The sequence below is a fragment of the Astyanax mexicanus genome, chromosome 8 (genome assembly GCF_023375975.1).
Source record: "Astyanax mexicanus isolate ESR-SI-001 chromosome 8, AstMex3_surface, whole genome shotgun sequence".
Lineage (NCBI taxonomy): Eukaryota > Metazoa > Chordata > Actinopteri > Characiformes > Acestrorhamphidae > Astyanax > Astyanax mexicanus.
Window position 1 is genome coordinate 4,200,667 of NC_064415.1, and position 16,954 is coordinate 4,217,620.

Here is a 16,954-nt window from a genome sequence, read left to right on the forward strand (position 1 = left end):
ATACCTTATATTACTCATTTTTATTTAACATTTTTATTCAAATTAAACAATTCCACCATCAATGATTGTTAAAAACAGCAGCGAGTGTTCAGTTGTGGTGGAAAAAACAAGCCAAAGAGATTATAGCTGCGAGAGTGTACATTTTTGGAGGCGACAACAAGCCAAAGAGTTTATAGCGGCTAGATTGTGCAGTTGTGGTGGAAAAAACGAGCCAAAGAGTGTTTTATGTTATCTCTTACTCTTCAGACTAGCATAACAAATAAGGGAGTTTAGAACTCTTTAATAACAGCTTGTTTCCATTCAGTATCATGCTCTATCTATCTATCTATCTATCTATCTATCTATCTATCTATCTATCTATCTATCTATCTATCTATCTATCTATCTATCTACCTATCTACCTACTTATCTATCTATCTATCTATCTATCTACTTACCTATCTATCTATCTATCTATCTATCTATCTATCTATCTATCTATCTATCTATCTATCTATCTATCTATCTATCTATCTATCTATCTATCTATCAGTACAGCACAGTGCTGCGTGTCACATTCAAACCAGTCCGTGCTACAACACTACTATACAGTTCCTCTTCTCACATCTTTTTATATAAAGAACATCTGTAAAAACACATTCAACTGTTTATTATTACTGTGGCTGTTTAGCTGTTCATAGTAACTATATTTATTGTAAGGTTAAACATTATTATCTCTTTAACGTCTAGGATGGTTTATGGTAACTATATTAAAAACATTCAGACATTAAACACATAGTGTCACTGCACTTTTTTTTAGTCAGTAAGCCATACCTGTCAAGTCTCCCGTTTTGGCCGGGAAACTACCGTATTTTACTCCTCTTTCCCGCCGTCCTCCCGTATTAGTATTTTCCCGTAAATTTCCCGTATTATATTAAAAAAAAAAAAAAAACTTTACTATTGAGGCGACAGGGCACTGGTCACTGTGTGTCTCTTAACCAATGGTAGTGCCGGTTCAAGGAGAAAGTCCCGCCTTTCAGGTGAAACAGCCAATCAGGTTCCTGGTTTCGCGGAGCGCAATGTAGGAAAGCCCCGCCCCCCTCGCTGTGAGAGCTAGTCGGAGCAGCTGACGTTAAAGCATATCTGGATATACAGCGAGGTAAGGGAGCTAAACATGTAAACTATGATGACGCTGTTTCTGAAACAGACAGATCAAACCGACTGTGTGCTTAATAAAATACAGCTTGTGACTCAGTTAGCTTAACTTTACAATTAGATGTTCAACCTGCCCTCATCAGCCAATAACTATTTCATTTTCAAACAGTGTTTATTAATTTAGGTTTGCAGGCCTACTGTAAGCTATAATGAACTAAACTGTATTTATTTTATTAGTTCAGTTTAAGAGTATTGTGGTGTAATTTAATATTTAGAAGGGGCAGAAGAGATGGTTGATCTGGAGAGAGAGAAAATGTGAAGAGGGCTGAAATTAACTGACTGACAGGACTGGACTGATCAATAGAAAGAAGTATTAATTAAATTATTAATTGTTTAGGCCCCTTTGGACTAATATTTACTTATGCAATATATCTGGTCCATGTCATTTTTGTAAAAGCTGATGATTTCATGTAAATATCTAGAAAAGGGTTTTACTTAGGGTGTAGTATGAGAATTACATATGTAGGAATGTCCACAACATTTCAGTGTCAACAAAGATAGACCTGTCAGATTCTGATAATCTAATTGTAGTTTGTAAAATGTTCCCAGGTGGTTATTTTAGATTTATTGTAAACCTGTCTTAAAATATAAGGGATTCTGAACCTCGGTTGGGTTGGTGGGCGACTCGAAGCAGGTGACGGAAAATTTCCCTTATTTTTAAGTCCAAAACTTGACAGGTATGATAACAGCTGGCTTCTATTCAGTATCAGTACAGCACAGTGCTGCGTGTCACATTCAAATCGGTCCGTGCTAGAACACTACTATACAGTTTCTCTTGTTATATCTTCTATTTTTATATAAAGAACATCTGTGAAAACACATTCAACCAACAATAAACAACGTAAATTTAAAAAAAGTACATGGAGGTTGACAATTTGTCATTTCAAACTATTTTTTTCTGAATTAATTTGAAATATTGTGGCACCTATTTAATTACTACAAGTGTTTATTTTATTAGTGTTTATTATTACTGTGGCTCTTTAGCTGTTCATAGTAACTATATTTATTGTGAAGTTAATCATTATTATCCCATTAACTTCTAGGATGCTTTTTGGTAACTATATTGGAAACATACAAACATTGAACACATAGTGACACTGCACTTTTTATTAGTTTACTATGGCATCATGTGGTGTGATTGTTATTCTTAATTCTTAATCTCTGAAATAATATTACTAATAATTACTGCTGTTCAAATAATTATTAATATTACACTCTAAACGATGGTACTGTTTATTTACTTGAAAAATCTGTTCAATGTTTAATGATGTTAAATATGTTTAATTTTAATTTAATTATACCTTATATTACTTATTTATTCAGCAATTTATACAAATTAAACAATTCCACCATCAATGATTGTTAAAAACAGCAAAAAGAGTGTTCCGTTGTGGAGGATAAATCAAGCCAAAGAGTTTATAGCCGCGAGAGTGTTCAGTTGTGGTGGAAAAAACGAGCCAAGGAGTGTTTTATGTTTTTTCTTACTCTTAAGACTAGCATAACAAATAAGGGAGTTTAGAACTCTTTAATAACAGCTTGTTTCCATTCAGCTTTAGTACAGCACAGTGCAGCGTGTCACATTCTAACCGGTCCGTGCTAGAACACTACTATACAGTTCCTCTTGTTACATCTTGTCTTTTTACATAAAGAACATCTGTGAAAACACATTCAACTGTTTATTATTACTGTGGCTGTTTAGATGTCCATAGTAACTATATTTATTGTAAGGTTAACCATTATTAACCTCTAGGATGCTTTTTGGTAACTATTGTAGCGATCGTTGTAGCGATCGCGAGGAAGCCTTTTGACTCAGGAGACGAGGTCAATCAAAAGCTCTGTTTATTTAACAGGGAACCGCTCACTTATTGCTCTTATAAGAGCATGGAGAGTTAAACCCAAGGCAGCATACAGTGAAAACAGCCCTAAGGTCACTAAACTGGCTAAGAATCTACCGGATGGTAGATTCAGAGTGGTGCCCACCACAGGCATACAGCAGAAGCACACGCAGGATAACAGACCCCACCCCCTGCGCTCGCTACACTATATTGATAACATTCTCATTCTGAACACACAGTGACGCTGCACTTTTTATTAGTTTATTATGGCAGCATATGGTGTGATTGTTATTCTTAATCCCTAAAATAATATTACTAATAATTATTGCTCTTCTAATAATGATCAATATTACACTTTAAACAATGGTACTGTTTATAGATTTGAAAGATCTGTTCCGTGTTTAATGCTGTTAAACATGTTTAATTTTAATTTAATTATACCTTATATTCAGTGTTGGGAGTAACGGCGTTAAAACTAACGGCGTTACTAACGCCGTTACTTTTTTTCAGTAACGAGTAATCTAACTAATTACTATGACTGTAACTATAACGCCGTTACCATTTCCGACACCCCGTTACTGCACGTTACTTTAGCAGCTCTATGAACTTTTTTTTTTATTTTCGCTTTGCCCTGGTTAACCCCTCCTCTGTCCGGTGAACTGAGCTTCTGGCCGCTGTGCCTGTGGTTTGGCGTGGTGAAGTGAGGCACAATTGTGACGATTTGCGTGCTCTAATCAATTCAGTGATTGCCGTGGACAGCCCAAGTTCCGAATTAAGGACGTTAAGCTCTTTTTAGCGGCTCCGGTTTTTGTGGTGCTGCTGCTTTCTATTTTAGAGCTTAGATTCTCTGCCCGAATCCCACCTGACCTGAGGACCGACCCGAAATCAGGCTCCTATTTTTATTTTATATAAAGCTCTGGTGTGATAATCACAATGTTGCTAAGTAACCAATTATTATTGTTCACTAAAGCGAACGAAATAGCGAAAATTGAAAGTGAAAAACATTTGTGTTAACTGAATCTAATAAAAACGGTAATTAAAAGGAAAAACATAACTATCTCGAACTGTATTTTGTGTTTATAAAACTAACTAAAACGAACTGAAATTACTGATAGAATACCCTCATTTTTGTGTTTAATTTATTTATAAGCGCTGTTGTACAGCGGAGTTGTACAGCGGGAGTTGTTGTGCCGAGCGCGCGGCACTCGTGGTCCGTTAGTTCTTGTGTAAAGAGCTCGCGCTAGCAAGCCCACCCTAAAATGAACAGAAAAAATAAAAACAAAATAAAATTAAACTATAATAAAAATGAAAACTGTAATCACGTAGCTCTGGGTGCACGTGAACGCCTCCGCGTTTGACTTGCAGCATTGTGTGTAGCTGTTCTTAAAAATCATTTAAATTAAATAATAGTTCTATGCTTCTATGTTACAGTGTTAATTAACATAATTCTGATTATATTTCGCTCATTCAATCAGCCCGAAAACAGACAGTTTATGGGGCGGATCGGGTCAGGCTCATAATGACAGTTTATGGTTCGGGCTTGGGCAGAATGTGCACGGGCTCCGGCTGGGTCGGATTTTTTGGGCACGATCTAAGCTCTATTCTCTTTTGGTGAAGCTGTTATATTAATACCATTTTAACGGGCATTAAATTGTTGTTTTTGTCCATTATTTTGTTTTATATATACATATTTCTTTTGAGTGTGGCTTGGTTTGTTAAATTTCATCCCCAGACGCGTTTTTCCGCTTTTTTCAGTATTACAAGTTTTAGTAATTTTCTTTGGTTGTGTGGAGAATTTCGTTTTATTTTTTTGAAATTCGTTAGATTATATTTTTGTCAACATTTTGGGTTTATTTTCGTTTGTTATTTTTTGTTATTTTTCTAATAATAATAGTAAATGCATAATTGATTTCCTTTTTTTGACGGGCGAATAATAAAAAGTAACGCGATAGTTACTTTTCTGGTAACTAATTACTTTTATAGTGGAGTAACTCCCTTAGTAACTCAGTTACTTTTTTGGAGAAGTAACGAGTAACTATAACTAATTACTTTTTCAAAGTAACGTGCCCAACACTGCTTATATTACTTATGTATTTAACATTTTTAATCAAATTAAACAATTCCACCATCAATGATTTTTAAAAACAGGAGCGAGTGTTCAGTTGTGGAGGATAAATCAAGCCAAAGAGTTTATAGCCGCGAGAGTGTTCAGTTGAAGTGGAAAAAACGAGCCAAAGAGTGTTTTATGTTATCTCTTACTCTTCAGATTTGCATAACAAATAAAGGAGTTTGGAACAACCAGAGACTGTAAAAAAGATGGACGTTGTGTCTCCGTTCCCATTCATTCAATGAAAATGAAGCCAAAATCCTCCTCCATGTTGGTGATCCTGAAACCGGAGTCTGCGCAGTAGAGACCAGAGGAGGGAGAAAGACAGTTGAGACAGCCTACTCATTTAAATAACCCCACCCCTGAGGGCTGCCTCGCGGTCACAGACTGCAGAGCGGGGCGGAGCGGAGCTGACGGTCTGTTATTTGTCAAATCAATAAAATAATAAGGGTGCCCATACCTTTGCACCGGTAAAATTTTGGTTTAATGCATATTGCACATTTTCTGTTAGTACAATAAACCTCATTTAAATCCTGAAATATTACTGTGTCCATCAGTTATTAGATATATCAAACTGAAATGGCTGTTCCAAACACCCAAATATTTACAACTAAAAATGATTAAGATTAATAGGGGTGCCCAAACTTTTTCATATGACTGTATATACAGTTATATATACACACAGTTGCAAGAAAAGGTATGTGAACCCTTTGGAATTACTTGGATTTCTTCATAAATTGGTCGTTAAATGTTTTTTGATGTTTGCATGGTTTTATTGAACACAACATGGTAACATTCACCATGCAGGGTGGAAAATGCATGTTAACCTTCACAAAACTGTTTCAGTTCAGCAATATTCTTGGGATATCTGGTGTGAATCGCTCTCCTGAGGTCATCAATTGGGTTGAGGTCAGGACTCTCCAGAAGGTGTATTTTCTTCTGTTGAAGCCATTAGGTTGTGTGTGTGTATGTGTGTCAAACTTGCAAAGTGTACTGCACAAGTGGTCAAGGGCCATAAACGTTAAACAGTCAATGTGCAGTAAAACATGCATTTGATCAGAAGCCTCACCAGTAGGAAGTACATATAAAGGGGAATGACAAAAAATTATTGTGACTAATCGACTAATCAAAAAAAAAGAATGTCCAGATTAGTTGACTACTAAAATAGTAATTAATTTCAGCCCCAATATGGAAGGTTCTCCTGTGTGTTTGTGTAGTGAGGTATTTTGTAAGATGGCGGCGCGCAGTAGTGCAGCGGCTTCTCACGCTCCTAGCGAACACCCTATTTTGAGCTGTTTTTACGTCGGTTCTGAACCTAACTTCACACGCCTCACACGTGTGAGTTATAGCAGAACCGAACTTTTGAGGATTAAGGACAGTTTGGTCAGTAAAACAGCAACTATGGACAATAATATCTGAGCTACGCTGGGCGAGCCACAGCTCCTCCGCGCTCCGGCGGATCACTGCAGACAAAGGGTAGGAGGAGGAGGCTGTGCGAGCAGCATCAGAAGAGAGGGAAACGTGCTGGTGTGCTAGCCAGGCTAAAGGCTAATGCTAACCGACCCCCGATTCCGTCGCTTTTCCTGTCTAACGTCCGCTCTTTGGATAACAAGCTGGACCTGCTGCGGCTGAGGATGAGTGTTTCTGAGGAGATTAGGAACTGCGCTGTGATTTGTCTCACGGAAACCTGGCTAAACCACACCATGCTGGACACAGCCTTGCAGCTCGTCGGCCGGCAGCTCTTCCGAGCGGATCGCAGCCAGCTACCCGGGAAAGCCCAGAGGGGGGCGGTTTGTGCGTCTACATAAACAAAGGTTGGTGCACAAACTGCGTGTTGGTAAACAGCCACTGCTCCAAGGCGACAGAACAGCTGACTGTGAAGTGTCGCCCTCACTATCTGCCTCGTGAGTTTTCGGCGGTGTTCGTGATTGCTGTTTACATAGCACCGGATGCTAATGCTAACAACGTGTTGAAGGAGCTTTATGACAACATCAGCTTGTGACGCTCCAAACCCACACAAAAGACCATCACTGTGTGGCCCAGTGACAACGCTGTGCTGCAGGACTGCTTCGGCTGCACAGAATGGCAGGTCGTCAGGGATGCTGCTGAGTGTGAGGGGGAGCTGGATCTGGAGGAATACACATCTGCTTTTTTTGGGTACATCAGCAAGTGTGTGGAGGATGTCACTACCACCAACACTGTGACTTGCTACCCGAACCAGAAGCCCTGGCTGAACGCAGAGGTGCATTCTCTGCTGAAAGCCAGGGTGCTGCCTTCAGGTCTGGAGACTGCATATGCTCAGAAAATCCAGGGACACTTTTCCTCCCAGGATCCACAGAGCATGTGGAGGGGCATCAAGTGCATCACGGACTACAAATCTAACGTTGCACAAAGCTAACGTTACGCCTGCTTTAAGAATCCTGACACCCCCTCCAGCACCAGACTCCCACACTCATCAGGAGGGGAGCCCCTCAGCGTGACAACAGCAGAAGTAAGGAGGATGCTGAGGAGGATCAACCCCCGGAAAGCTACTGGCCCGGACAACATCCCCGGACGGGTGCTAAGAGCAGACCAGCTCTCGGACGTCCTGGCGGACATTTTCAACGCGTCCCACATTCAGGCAGCTGTCCCCACTTGCCTGAAGACCAGCACCATCATCCCAGTCCCCAAGAGCTCTGCAGTGACAAGTCTGAATGACTAGCGGCCAGTAGCCCTCACTCCGATAGTCACAAAGTGCTTTGAAAGAGTGGTTCAGACCCACATCAAAGCCACCATCAACGTCACTGTGGATCCACACCAGTATGCATACAGGAAGAACCGATCCACAGAGGATGCCGTTTCCTCCGTGGTCCACACTGCCCTCACCCACCTGGAGCAGACTGAGCTCTTCCCTGTGCAACTGGGTCCTAGACTTCCTGACCAACAGGCCGCAGTATGTGAGGATTCACAACATCTCCTCCCCCTCCATAATCCTCAGCACTGGCTCCCCTCAGGGCTGTGTGCTGAGCCCCCTCCTGTTCACACTGCTCACATATGACTGCTCACCTCTCCATCCAGGCTGTCATATTGTGAAGTTTGCGGACGAAACGGCAGTGGTTGGATGCATCACGAACAGAGATGAGTTCAGCTACAGGCAGGAGGTGGAACACCTGGAGGATTGGTGCAGAGAGAACAACCTCTGCATCAATGTAAAGAAGATGAAGGAGATGATTGTGGACTTCAGAAGGGGCCATCATGCCCAATTCCCTCTGCACATTGGAGAATCTACGGTGGAAGTGGTTGACAGCTACAGGTACTTGGGTGTGCGCCTGTGTAGCAACCTCACCTGGAGCAACAACACTTCCACTCTGGTCAGGAAGGCACATCAGCGGCTCTACTTCCTCAGGAGGCTGAGACGAGCTGGACTCGGGAGTGCAGTCCTCACCTCCTTCTACAGATGTGTGGTGGAGAGCGTTGTGTGCTCCAGCATCAATGTGTGGCATTGGAAGCTGCTCTGCTGCAGTCAGAAAAGCTCTGCAGAGGGTGGTGAAGGCTGCACAGAGGATTGTTGGAGTCGGCTCCCCAAGCACCACGGACATCTACACCTCCAGATGCAGGAAAAGGGCCACCTGCCTCAGGAAGGATCCCATCCACCCAGCACACGCACTTTTTGTCCCGCTCCCCTCAGGCCGGAGGCTGCGGAGCATCAAGTGCAAAATGACAAGACTGAGAAACAGCTTCATTCCGGAAGCTGTAAGACTCTTAAACTCCACCTAACAAAACTGCACTGACACACAAGGACAAAATACTGTTTACAAACACTGTCACTTTACCCGCACTGAGACACTTTGGGCCTTATTGTACACCCTGCGCAAGGCGTGTAGCGTGGCGCCTTGCCATCGTACACCCCGTCAACAGTCTATTTTTACGCCTTGCGCACGTGTCCTTAAAATAGCAATGGACTTCTGGAATATATTAACGCTGATGGGCGTGGTGGTCTGGAAATGACGTGTGTTCAGGTAAATTTCTGTCGTGTTTCTATCTTGGCGGCGAAAAAATGCGTTGCGCGGTTGATCCTGTAAAAGGACATCGAAATTCAATGGTCAGTCGCGCACCAAAAACTGAATCACGATCACCCTGCGCCCTGCGCCCCAAAATACCCCATACCATCACTTCCTTACCACAGTAAAAAAAAAAACCTTATCCAGAGCCTTCAGGAATTAACTATAAAAATAAAATATACTTAAAAATCTGCATGACAGTTATAAGGACTTATATTTATGTTCAGTACGCAGACTTAATAACTGTAACTTAATTTCAGCAGACACAGGGATTCTGCTGTTTGAGAATTTAAACAGATGCTTATTCTCACAAAAATGCTGGAGTTTTAGAAATAAAAAATAAACATAATGGACAAAACGACTAAACATATTTTGTTTTATTTCACTTCGCTATTATTTAACAAAAAATTCACTTTTATTATTATTATTTTTTATATATCTGAAAAATAAAGCACATTGTCACCCTGGCCTCTGGGGCTGTCCGTCAGTTATATAAAACTTAAAACTTTTAAAATACACAGAAATATAAAGCTATATGTTAGTGTTCGTTTCTTATCACCAGGGCAAATTTATTAAAATATGAAATATATTCATTCATTAACGAAAATCTGGTCCAGAGCTCAAAAAAGACTGCAGGCGCGCATAGCGGGTTCGGCAGCGCGTAGCGGGTTCGGCAGCACGCGCGGTGCGGGATTACCTCTGTTTTCTTAAAGTCTTTTAATAAATAAGGTCGTATCAAGTGTAGTAAAATACATGGTATAAACTCAATATATTTGCGCATAATTAATCAATAGAAATCAGGCAAAATGCGCTGCGCCTCTCTCTCTCTCTCTTTTTTGCCGGACCTGTAAAGTTAATCAAATATTGTCAAATATAAAGGATAGGTTGAGGTTTTGATGAGCTGTGTCAATGATTTGAAACTGATACTAACTGAAACTGAAACTTTTCAGAAAGCCTGTGATTGTTTTAAATTAGTTTTTTAAGACGTTTATATTTTATATTATTTATTTTTGAATTTATTTTAATTATTTTAAATATTTTATTGATCAAATTATATTGAAAAAAAAATATATATATATACATTTATATATTTTTTCCCATGATTCCCATGTTCTTCGTTTATTCATACAAATTTTATCATTTTTTATCATTCTTATCATTTTACTTTATATTAACTACTATTACTTTTTTCTTCATAAGATATAAATTCTTTATTTATTATTTATCAATTTTTATGATCTTTTATCCTGTCCTATTTTTCCTTTTTTACATATATATTTTAATTGTCTATAGTAAATGTCAGTTTTTCTTTCTAATTTAAAAAAAAATATTTTTAATCCCTTTTAAACTGTAATTGCTCAGTGGCATTGTAAATGAGGGTCCCCCTCCAGTGTAAATGATGGTTGATTGATTGATTAATATTCAATGTTGCAAACCCAGTTTTTACATAAACAATAAACAGAATAAAGAATAAAATAACTTTACTCTTCCCTTATTTCAGCCGCTTCCCTTATTTGAACAGCGTGACGCGCAGTCAGTTTATGCGCTCTTAAAATAGGAATGAACAGAAGACAGAGCGCAGCTGCCTCTTAAAGGGGATGGATACAGACACAATGATTGGTCCTCAAGATACCAGGACACGCCCCTAAATCCAGCTGCGCAAAGCGCAATTAACTAGTGCTCTATAGATCGTTAAAATAGGGCCCTAGATGCGCTGCAGCAGCAGTTCAGTTCAGCGAGTCTTCAGCACAGTGCGCACGGCAACAGATAGGCTTCTTCTCCCCCGTGTCCCACCAGCCAGGTAACATACACATCAAGTAAAATCCTACCGTTTGCCCTCTAAGTCCAACACGAAATCATTTTGTTGTGCAGTAAAATGTCTCGTACAGCACCAAACTACTAAGCATCTTTAGCCGACTGGTCACCAGATAAACTAGCCACTCAAATCAATGATAGATAACGTTTTTTTTTATAATGAAGTGTTCCACGTGCGCTAAAAAGTGCCCTTTTCCCCCCTGAGCACTTGCCCCCCAAAATGTCTGTGCACGCCACTGTCCATATCTTAAAATCAACTGCTGCTGCACCCCGGTCCCGCTGCTAAATCTCACAGCGAGGGAGGGGCTCCCCCCACCAACACACAGATACCACCGCGCGCTGCAAAAACAGCAAGCTGATTGTTTCTCCTGAGAGGCGGAACTTAATTCCTGAACCGGCTCTGTGATTGGTCCGGTCTGTCTCCTCATAAATAGTACAGCTGAGCTGAGCGAAACAATATCATTTTTAGGGGGGACAAATCCATCTGTTTCTAATACTGGGTGGGACATGGAGCCCAGCCCCCCCCCCCACCCCGTTTCCTACGCACATGCATGCCGCACATTCCGTGTAATGTCCAAAACTATGGTCTGCACCCATCTCTCAGCAATATCTCACAAACATCAGCACCACCACACTCGTTTAACGTGAAAGCAGAAAGTAAAACTTCAGCAGCGTCTGTGTAGATGAGAGAAGAAGGAGAAGAACGTTTGGATAAAAAGCACAGAGGTAAATACTGAAGCTTTAACTACTATAATTTACTGTCTGAATATAAAAAGTGTTTCAGATAAACCATGTAGACACAACTGGACAAAAAGAATAATAAGTGTGAACTCCACATAGATCTAACGGTACTTTAAGACTAGGCATGAAGACTGGCTGCAAACAGGGAACAGAGAACTTCATTTAGTCCGTCCGTGTCTGTGCTGAGAGAGATCATTGTTCTCCACACTGTGGAATTTAACCCAACCCTGTTTAGGCATTTTGATGTTTTTTTAATATTGCTCCAAATTAGCGGATTTTCTAATACATCTACAACCATTTCAACTGAAATATTCAATTTGCTGCATCATAAACTTTGGGTGTCAACTCCTGAAACAATGTTTTTAATGGTTTTATGAAATATGTACATGTTGTAAAAATGTATTTAAATAAAGTCTCTGCACTGTACACAGGCCCGGCTGTAACATGTCTAAAATATACTTAATTAATCGATCATATGCTCGAAATGAAAAAGAGTATTTGTCATTCACGTTATTCTGACTTTATTTTTATTTAGTAAAAGTAGAAGACATTAAAATATAATGCAAGAAAAATATAGGATGGTTAAAACACACATTTTCAAAAAGGTCTAAATGGGATTCAGTAGTCCACTCAGTAGACAGTTAGTTAGTCTAATCGGTATTCCACTAATCCACTCAGTATTTCACTAGTCCACTCAGTAGTGCACTCAGTAATCCATTAGTACACTCAGTAGTCCAGCCAGTAGTCCACTAGTTCACTAGTCCACTCAGTATTTCACTAGTCCACTCAGTAGTGCACTCAGTAATCCATTAGTACACTCAGTAGTCCAGCCGGTAGTCCACTAGTTCACTAGTCCACTCAGTATTTCACTAGTCCACTCAGTAGTCCACTCAGTAATCCATTAGTACACTCAGTAGTCCAGCCGGTAGTCCACCAGTTCACTAGTACACTCAGTAGTCCACTCAGTAATCCATTAGTACACTCAGTAGTCCAGCCGATAGTCCACTAGTTCACTAGTCCACTCAGTATTTCACTAGTCCACTCAGTAGTCCACTCAGTAATCCATTAGTACACTCAGTAGTCCAGCCGGTAGTCCACCAGTTCACTAGTACACTCAGTAGTCCACTCAGTAATCCATTAGTACACTTGGTAGTCCAGCCGGTAGTCCACTAGTTCACTAGTACACTCAGTAGTCCACTATTCCACTCAGTAGTCCACTATTCCACTCAGTAGTCCACTATTCCACTCAGTAGTCCACTAGTCCACTCGGTAGTTCAGTAGTTTATAATACATAAGCTCATTGTACATTGTTTCATTTATTTAACATTGTCCTCATTCTTGTTTTATAATAAAGAAGAAGAACTGAGATGTTCTTGTGCAGCACAGTCAGAAGATAAACTGAGGTGAAGACTTTGGTAAGCAGTTGCTCAGGTAAACAGTCCAAACTTTTCTGGTCTGGTTTATCTTTGACAGTGTTGTATAAACTAAGAATTTTACATTGATGTTTCGTTTCATAATGTCTGTTAATATTATACTCCTTCATTAAAAAAGTACTTTTCCCAACGTGAAATTTTCTGCATTCACTGTCTTTTTTCCGTGTCTTTAGAGTTGCCATGTTCTCCCAAAAGTTCAGAACCATTAATGCAGGAATAATGAAGGAAGGAAAGGAGATGAGGAGCGTTTAGATTGGGTTTATGTGACACCTAGCGTTCAAACTTTGAATCACATTATTTTATATATATTATTTTATATTATATTTTATTTTATGAAAGGAAATGAAAGAAAAGGAAAGGAAATGAAATGAAAGGAAACTTACTTATACTAGTATAAAAGTAAAAGTAATGTAAGGGGAAAAAAATAATCCTTGCTGAAGGGGATGGTGACTGAGCCCAGTTTTTTAGACTTTAGACAAAAGCCAGAAGCCTGGTCTGACTGGCCAGACCTGAATGATCTGTGTGATCAGTGAGTATCAGTGAGCATATCATAAAAGATCCAAGTGTCAACGTGAGCGTGACTTTAACAGTGGAGTACAAACACTGTCATTCTCATTGATTGGCTGTTGGCTATTAGAGGTTTACAGATACTTGGCTTCTCAAAGGTTTGATCCAAACAACTGTTCAACTACTGTTCTGTATCTGCAATAATTTGTTTACCTGTTGATTATGAACTGTTGTGAACTGGCATGATTGTGTACTGTAGGATGATTTTTTGCATTTTTAAAAGATTTGGGTCTTTTAATGGTGTATATTAAATTGTATTCCTAAATAAAGATGTAAGCTGTGTGTGTTTACAGTATTAGGTGTAATCTGAAGGAGAAGTTGAGCTCCAGAATGAGTGTCTCTGGGGAACAGGACACACAGGAAGCTGAGAGGTGAGAGAATAATGTGATTGGGTGTAAAGTGAGTGTGTTCTCACACCATCGTGCTGGAGAGGTTGTAGATGGTGTCTGATGCTGGTTGTGTTTTAGACTGTTTCAGGGTAAGAGATCTGACTCTCCTGAACCCAGCTGTGTGTCCATGAAGAGTGATCGGTCAGTGAGCAGAATAATAATCTTCAGAAAGTATAACAGTTCACCTGATCTCAGGTAAGGATGATGTGACTGTAGAAAGATTTGAAAAGATGCTGTTTGGTGATCTGGAAGAGTGAATGGTTGAAGGGATTGAAGTGTCTGACAGCTTTAAAATAAACAAAGAAAATACAAACTGTATTTCATGTTTTATGTGTTTCATAATTTTACATGTAGTTAATCAGTATTTAATACTGTCCATCCCAAACTTTACCTGAATGAAGCAGTGAATCCTATTATTTATACAGTTTAAGCTCAATAATATAAATATAATTAACTGTATTTATGACTTTATTTATCATTTATCATGTGTGTATTTTAGTGAGATTCAGAGAGAGAGAGCAGACTCTCCTGAACCCAGCTGTGTGTCCATGAAGAGTGAAGAGTCAATGGTGAAACCACCAGACCTAAAAAATTACCAACTGCTCCTGGCTTCTTTTTCAGCCAACCTCACTACTGCTAAAGCTGAATTTTATCACAATAAATTCTGCTCTCTCACAGACTCCCGGAAAATATTTGCTACATTTAAATCACTACTCAACCCTCCGCCTCCTCCTCCGCCTACATGCCTTACAGCTGAAACACTTGCCTCATTCTTTACTGGGAAAGTCGCTGCCCTCAGCAACCAGTTTACTGATGCACAATGTAGCAGTCCTACTGCATCCTCTACTGCCCGGTGTCCCTCCACTGAAGGCGTCGCTTTCTCCTCGTTCACTCCTCTCACTGAGAACGAGACACTGGCTCTCCTAACACGTAGCCGTCCTACTACGTGTCCGCTTGACCCAATTTCTTCAAACCTACTGCAAACCATTGCACCTGCAATCATTCCGGCTATCACTCACAAGATCAATGCCTCTTTAACTTCTGGTGTATTCCCGACTGCTTTCAAACAAGCACAGGTCACACCACTGCTTAAAAAGCCTTCTCTCAACCCCACCCAGGTTGACAACTACAGACCGGTCTCACTACTACCCTTTCTCTCTAAAACACTCGAGAGAGCAGTTTAAAATCAGGTCTCTGGCTTCCTCTCCCAGAATGACCTTCTGGACCAGAACCAATCTGGGTTCAAAAAAGGACACTCTACCGAGACGGCTCTGTTGTTTGTGACTGAAGCGATGAAAACTGCCAGAGCTGCAGGTCAGTCCTCAGTGCTCATTCTGCTGGACCTCTCGGCCACCTTTGACACAGTCAACCATGACTTCCTCCTAACTATATTCTCAAACATGGGGATCTCAGACAATGTGCTGTCATGGTTCAGATCATACCTCACTGGGCGCTCGTTCAAGGTGTCGTGGCAAGGACAGCTGTCCTCAGCCCACTCCCTATTCACTGGGGTTCCCCAAGGTTCGGTACTGGGACTCCTTCTCTTCTCCATATACACCGCCTCTCTTGGTCAGGTTATCCGCTCACACGGATTTTCCTACCATTGCTTTGCTGATGACACCCAGCTATACCCGTCATTCTCACCTGAAGATCACTCAATCTCGGCACGGATATCGCAGTGTCTCTCTGACATATCCTCTTGGATCAAGGAGCATCACCTTCAATTAAATCTCTCAAAGACTGAACTTCTGGTCATACCAGCAAAACCATCTTTTCAACACAACCTCTCTATAAGCATCGACTCTCTCTCACCGACAAAGGTTGCTAGGAACCTGGGTGTTATGGTTGATGACCAACTCTCCTTCACGCACCATGTGGCCTTAGTTGCTCGATCCTGCCGCTTTGCGCTCTATAACATCCGAAAAATTAGAATGTTCCTGACGCAACAGGCCACCCAACTCCTGGTGCAAGCAGTTGTCATCTCACGCCTCGACTACTGCAATGCCCTGCTAACTGGCCTCCCGGCCTGTGTAGTAAAACCACTCCAGATGATCCAGAACGCAGCAGCACGTCTGATCTTCAACCAACCAAAACGGGCTCATGTCACCCCGCTGCTCATTGAGCTCCATTGGCTACCAGTTGATGCTCGCATCAAATTCAAAGCTCTTACAATCGCCTACAAGGTGATGACAGAACAGCTCCTTCCTACCTGCATTCACTCCTGAAGGCTTACGCTACCTCCCGGCCGCTGCGCTCCTCCAATGAACGTCGCCTCGCTTTGCCAAACAAACATTCACACAAAGCAATCCAGACTGTTCTCATACAGAGTTCCCCAATGGTGGAACAAACTACCTTCTACTACCAGATCAGGAGAATCTCTCACTATCTTTAATAAACTCCTGAAGACAGAGCTCTTCAAAGAGCACCTACTCTCCTAACACCTCTAACTAACTACCTTCTACTACCAGATCAAGAGAATCTCTCACTATCTTTAATAAACTCCTGAAGACAGAGCTCTTCAAAGAGCACTTACTCTCCTAACACCTCTAACACACTAACTACTTCTAACCCCATTTCCTTCTTCCCCTCCTTCACTCCTCTATCCTATTATTTCCCTTTGACCTCATTTAATCCCTATCCAAAGATGTTTTACCTTTAACTTTTATGACTTTTGTACTTGACTATTGTAAGTCGCTTTGGACAAAAGCGTCTGCCAAATGTAATGTAATGTAACTTAAGAAAGGAGAAATCTTGTCCTGAACTGAGGTAAAGATAGTTCATAACACTACTGTGAGACGCATCTAAAAAGAATACATAACACCTACATAACCGC

At 40.7% G+C, this 16,954-nt stretch overlaps 1 long non-coding RNA gene across 1 annotated transcript; it reads left to right on the top strand.

Moving 5' to 3' along the window:
- The first annotated feature begins 11,552 nt into the window (after positions 1–11,552).
- Positions 11,553–14,284, top strand: LOC125803757 (uncharacterized). The gene is made up of 4 exons (XR_007440132.1): positions 11,553–11,717; positions 13,087–13,147; positions 14,026–14,103; positions 14,200–14,284. It is a non-coding gene; the product is annotated as an uncharacterized LOC125803757 (long non-coding RNA).
- Positions 14,285–16,954: the final 2,670 nt, after the last annotated feature.